Source organism: Balaenoptera physalus (genome assembly GCF_965194825.1).
Source record: "Balaenoptera physalus genome assembly, chromosome: 20".
NCBI classification, from domain to species: domain Eukaryota; kingdom Metazoa; phylum Chordata; class Mammalia; order Artiodactyla; family Balaenopteridae; genus Balaenoptera; species Balaenoptera physalus.
Genome location: NC_138901.1, coordinates 21448266 through 21454561, shown reverse-complemented (window position 1 = coordinate 21454561; position 6296 = coordinate 21448266). Strand labels below are relative to the sequence as shown.

General features: G+C 43.4%; 1 long non-coding RNA gene across 1 annotated transcript in view; it reads left to right on the top strand.

Annotated features, from left to right (window-relative positions):
• LOC309650334 overlaps positions 1-6296 on the top strand; it is a 40205-nt gene that overhangs the window by 24101 nt on the left and 9808 nt on the right. The window lies entirely within an intron of this gene.

The window sequence follows — 6296 nt, the reverse complement described above, 5'->3', positions numbered from 1 at the left end:
CTTCATCAGGGCAATTGCATACATCATGAGACTATTTGCCAGTCCCTACTTTTCTAACTTCCACCCCCTTCCTGCTGCCTCCAGCAAAATTTTATCATGTGTGGAAAGAGGTGAGGCCCCAAAGGACTTGAGCCTACTAGAAAACTGACTGAAGAGAGAAATTGTGGAGCTCTCAAGTCCTCAGAGGACTTATGGATATTTGTGGCGAATACAGTGGAAGAAGCATTTGAGTTGCTGGAGGTTTTGTTGAGAATTCTCTCATTTAAAGAACTATCTCCAGGACTTCCCTGGTGACGCAGTGGTTAAGAATCCGCCTGCCAATGCAGGGGACATGGGTTTGAGCCCTGGTCCGGGAAGATCCCACATGCCGCAGAGCAACTAAGCCCGTGCACCACAACTACTGAGCCTGCGCTCTAGAGCCTGCGCACCACAACTACTGAAGGCTGAGCACCTAGAGCTTGTGCTCCGCAACAAGAGAAGCCACCACAATGAGAAGCCTGCACACCACGGTGAAGACCCGCTCGCCGCAACTAGAGAACACCCGCGCGCGGCAACAAAGACTCAATGCAGCCAAAAAAAAAAACAAACAAACAAACAAAAAAAACTTTCTCTGGAAGGGGGATTCCATCATCTCCCTCCAACTCCTGGCATCTTTCCTTTCAAGAAGTTCTCCAGGGACTTCCCTGGTGGTGCAGCGGTTAAGAATCCGTCTTCCAAAGCAGGGGATGTGGGTTCGATTCCTGGTGGGGGAACTAAGATCCCACATGCTGTGGGGCAACTAAGCCCGTGTGCTGCAAGTAGAGAGAAGCCACCCACCACAACTAGAGAAGCCCGCACACCACAGCGAAGAGTTCGCGCAGCCAAAATAAAATTAAAAAAAAAAAAAAAAGTTTAAAAAAAAAAAGAAGTTCCCCTGTTTAATTCAACAAACATTTCTTGAGCAAATCGCCTCTCTAGGCTCTCTGAGGAATTCAAAGTTAAATCCCAGTTGTCCTTAGGGATTTCCACACCCTCTCTAGTTGGGCAGGGAAGCCATTTACTTAACTATGTGGACTGGGGGATCCTTCGATGGAAACTGAATCCATTTATACAAATATCAGTGAGCTCCCTATTATTTTGTCCTAGTTGTAGATGACTCAAGACTTCTTAATGCCCTCTGGGGAAATGACAGCTGTCTCGGAATCAATGAAGATGGAAAATCATATGGGTCCCTCTTCACCAGGCACATTAGCTGGGCACTCTCTCCACAAACAGAAATTCAGAGGCTTGGGGATCTTGATTTGGGAAGAACATGAAGGCAAGGTTCCAGAAAGTACAGTCTGGTCTGCCATTAACTAAGTGCAGCTGGTTCCAGTGTATCTGGCACCTTCTTCTTCCCAGAGCAAGGTTGACTCATTCAATCAGACAAGCTTCTTTGCTGACAGGAAAGCAAAAGGGAGGGAGCCGTAATTGATGATACACATCATCCAAAAATTACATTTATTACCAAAAAGAAATTGTGACTTTATCTACAGCCAAATCCTCTATTCTGACTGGGGCTCTGGGTTCTATTGAGAGAGGAGCTGCCTTTCTGCTCAGTGATGATCACCAGAAAGAGTCTTGTCTGCACAAGGTAACAGGGAGGCCAAACCCAGCTTCAGTCCAAGGCTTCATCTGAGTAACAGCATAGATGTCTCTCAAGGGTGACAGGCTGAACTGCAAGATGTATAGTTTTATTTTTTGAAAAATTTATTTTCAGGTGCTTTTTTTTTCCTACGAAGTGATCATTGGTGGGGTGGGGAGGTGGTGTTTAGGGGTAGAGAGAAATTGGCTGGATCAGCTGCTGTCACCTTTGACGTGAGTGACCCAGATCATTTTTTACAAAAACATGTTGGTAAAAATAGGTGGAGGGAGAGGTGGATTAATCATTGTTAGCCAGTGAAAATGGCTGATTTATCTCCAGCGTGGTGGGAAAGTTCAGCTGCAGGACCTTGAACTGTGCATCTGTTGACCAGGTGGAAGAAGCGTGGTGCATGTCTCAAGATGAGCTGGACATTTTTTTTAAATTAATTAATTAATTAATTTTTGGCTGCATTGGGTCTTCATTGTTGCACGCGGGCTTTCTCTAGTTGCGGCAAGCAGGGGCTAGTCTTTGTTGCTGTGCGCAGGCTTCTCAATGCGGTGGCTTCTTTTGTTGCGGAGCACTGGCTCTAGGCGCGCAGGCTTCAGTAGTTGCGGCACGCGGCCTCAGTAGTTGTGGCTCACACGCTCTAGAGCGCAGGCTCAGTAGTTGTGGTGCACGGGCTTAGTTGCCCGCGGCATGTGGGATCTTCCCGGATCAGGGCTCGAACCCGCGTCTCCTGCATTGGCAGGCAGATTCTTAACCACTGCACCACCAGGGAAGCCTGAGCTGGACATTTGTCCACAGAAAAATGCTGGAGGGCATTTGCTTCATCGTAAACCGTTAAGAATTCTTGGCTCATTACCTTCCTCTTGTCACCCCAGGGTCTGCCTTCTATTAAATCAAATGAATCATCCAAGCCATTATGGGAAGCACTGACTGACCATCTTCTTCCTCTCCTCCCTCTTCCTTAACCCCCTTCCCCAAAGAAGCTGTTGTTCCCTCCCGAGATTATCCTCTTTCCACAGGCGGTCAACCAGTTTCCTCACAACCAGAGAGTAGACATTTCTCCCACTCTCCATCAGCCCTTTGGGGGTGCCAAACCACCCTAGCAGCTGGGACACATTCTTGCTGTCAAATTCGATCCTTCCTGCCAGGAGTTAAACTTTGCTGATGGTGCAGGGCAGGGGCAGAGGCAAAGGAAGGAAGCCTCCAAAAAAAGTGCTTGGGACTGTTTGGAAAAAGCTCATTTTCTTCTTTGTCCTGGTCTGTACTCCAGAGACAAAGAGGCACTGGCTAAGGAGTGACAGGAAGGGTGACTCAAGCTAAGGGTCCAGCCTCGACCTGCTGTTCCTCCTTGCTTCAACTCATGAATTCTTTGGAAGAACTGGCACCAACTAAATGACGGGAGGAAACTGAGGGGTCATCAGTTGCACAGCGCTAGCTCAGCCTGATGCGGAGGGGTGAAGTGAGGTGGGGATTGTTGGGTGGGAGGTGGGTGTGGGGCAGGAAGAGCATCTTGGTTTTCCTTAGAAGATTCAGAAACATCCTCAAGCTTCCAGCAGGCAACCCAGGAGACTGTCCCTCCTGCATTGCCATCACTAGGATTAAAAGGAAAAAAAAAAAAAAGAAGTTAAAGATCTGTGTGACCTTGGCCAAGTCACTAGACTTCTCTGGGTTTTACTCTTGTCAACTGTAAAACTGAGACTTGGTCACCCTCACCCGCCTTTCAGTTTTTTGGTTTTGGGTTTTTTTTTTTTTGAATTTTTGAATTTTATTTTTTTATACAGCAGGTTCTTATTAGTTATCTATTTTATACATATTAGTGTATACATGTCAATCCCAATCTCCCAATTCATCCCACCACCACCACCACCCCCGCCGCTTTCTCCCCTTGGTGTCCATACATTTGTTCTCTGCATCTGTGTCTCTATTTCTGCCCTGCAGACCGGTTCATCTGTACCATTTTTCTAGGTTCCACGTATATGCGCTAATATACAATATTTGTTTTTCTCTTTCTGACTTACTTCACCTTGTATGACAGTCTCTAGATCCATCCACGTCTCTACAAATGACCCAATCTCGTTCCTTTTTATGGCTGAGTAATATTCCATTGCATATATGTACCACATCTTCTTTATCCATTCATCTCTCAATGGACATTTAGGTTGCTTCCCTGCATTGGCAGGCAGATTCTTAACCACTGCGCCACCAGGGAAGCCCTGCATGTGTCTTTTTGAATAATGGTTTTGTATGGGTATATGACCAGTAGTGGGATTGCTGGGTCATATGGTAATTCTGTTTTTAGTTTTTTAAGGAACCTCCATACTGTTCTCCATAGTGGCTGTATCAATTTACATTCCCACCAATAGTGCAAGAGGGTTCCCTTTTCTCCACACTCTCTTCAGCATTTGTTGTTTGTAGATTTTCTGATGATGCCCATTCTAACTGGTGTGAGGTGATACCTCATTGTAGTTTTGATTTGCATTTCTCTAAAAATTAGTGATGTTGAGCTGCTTTTCATGTGCTTCTTGACCATCTGTATGTCTTCTTTGGAGAAATGTCTATTTAGGTTTTCTGTCCATTTTTTGATTGGGTTTTTTTTTTAAATATTGAGCTGCGTGAGCTGTTTATATATTTTGGAAATTAATCCTTTGTCCATTGATTCGTTTGCAAATATTTTCTCCCATTCTGAGGGTTGTCTTTTCGTCCTGTTTGTAGTTTCCTTTGCTTTGCAAAAGCTTTTAAGTTTCATTAGGTCCTATTTGTTTATTTTTGTTTTTATTTCCATTACTCTAGGAGGTGGATCAAAAAAGGTCTTGCTGTGATTTATGTCGAAGAGTGTTCTTCCTATGTTTTCCTGTAAGAGTTTTATAGTGTCCGGTCTTACATTTAGGTCTCTAATCCATTTTGAGTTTATTTTTGTGTATGGTGTTAGGGAGTGTTCTAATTTCATTCTTTTACATGTAGCTGTCCAGTTTTCCCAGCATCACTTATTGAAGAGACTGTCTTTTCTCCATTGTATATCTTTGCCTCCTTTGTCATAGATTAGTTGACCATAGGTGCGTGGGTTTATCTCTGGGCTTTCTATCTTGTTGCATTGATCTATATTTCTGTTTTTGTGCCAGTACCATATTGCCTTGATTACTGTAGCTTTGTAGTATGTCTGAAGTCAGGGAGTCTGATTCCTCCAGCTCCGTTTTTTTCCCTCAAGACTGCTTTGGCTATTCAGGGTCTTTTTTGTCTACATACAAATTTTAAGATTTTTTTGTTCTAGTTCTGTAAAAAATGCCACTCGTAATTTGATAGGGATTGCATTGAATCTGTAGATTGCTTTGGGTAGTATCGTCATTTTCACAATATTGATTCTTCCAAACCAAGAACATGGTATATCTCTCCACCTGTTTGTGTCATCTTTGATTTCTTTCGTCAGTGTCTTATAGTTTTCTGAGTACAGGTGTTTTACCTCCTTAGGTAGGTTTATTCCTAGGTATTTTATTCTTTTTGTTGCAGTGATGAATGGGATTGTTTCCTTAATTTCTCTTTCTGATCTTTCATTGTTAGTGTATGGGAATGCAAGAAATTTCTGTGCATATATTTTGTATTCTGCAACTTTACCAAATTCATTGATCAGCTCTAGTAGTTTTCTGGTGGCATCTTTAGGATTCTCTATGTATAATATCATGTCATCTGCAAACAGTGACAGTTTTACATCTTCTTTTCCAATTTGTATTCCTTTTATTTCTCTTTCTTCTCTGATTGTTGTGGCTAGGACTTCCAAAACTATGTTGAATAATAGTGGCGAGAGTGGACATCATTGTCTTGTTCCTGATCTTAGAGGAAATGCTTTCAGTTTTTCACCATTGAGAATGATGTTTGCTGTGGGTTTGTTGTATATGGCCTTTATTATGTTGAGGTAGGTTCTCTCTATGCCCACTTTCTGGAGAGTTTTTTTTTGGCTGTGTTGGGTCTTTGTTGCTGCACGCAGGTTTTCTCTAGCTGCGGTGAGCGAGGACCACTCTTCGTTGTGGTGCGTGGGCTTTTCATTGCAGTGGCTTCTCTCGTTGAGGAGCACAGGCTCTAGGTACGCGTGCTCAGTAGTTGTGGCACGCAGGCTTCAGTAGTTGTGGCTCGTGGGCTCAGTAGTTGTGGCTCATGGGCTCTAAAGCACAGGCTCAGTAGTTGTGGTGCACAGGCTTAGTTGCTCCACGGCATTTGAGATCTTGCCAGACCAGGGCTCAAACCCATGTCCCCTGCATTGGCAGGCGGAGTCTTAACCACTGTGCCACCAGGAAAGTCCCTGGAAAGTTTTTATCATAAACGGGTGTTGAATTTTGTCAAAAGCTTTTTCTACATCTATTGAGATGATCATATGGTTTTTATTCTTCAATTTGTTAATATGGTGTATCACATTGACTGATTTGCATATACTGAAGAATCCTTGCATCCCTGGGATAAATCCCACTTGATCATGGTGTATGATCCTTTTAATGTGTTATTGGATTCTGTTTGCTAGTATTTTGTTGAGGATTTTTGCATCTATATTCATCAGTGATATTGGTCTGTAATTTTCTTTTTTTTGTAGTATCTTTGTCTGGTTTTGGTATCAGGGTGATGGTGGCCTCATAGAATGAGTTTGGGAGTGTTCCTTGCTCTGCAATTTTTTGGAAGAGTTTGAGAAGGATGGGTGTTAGCT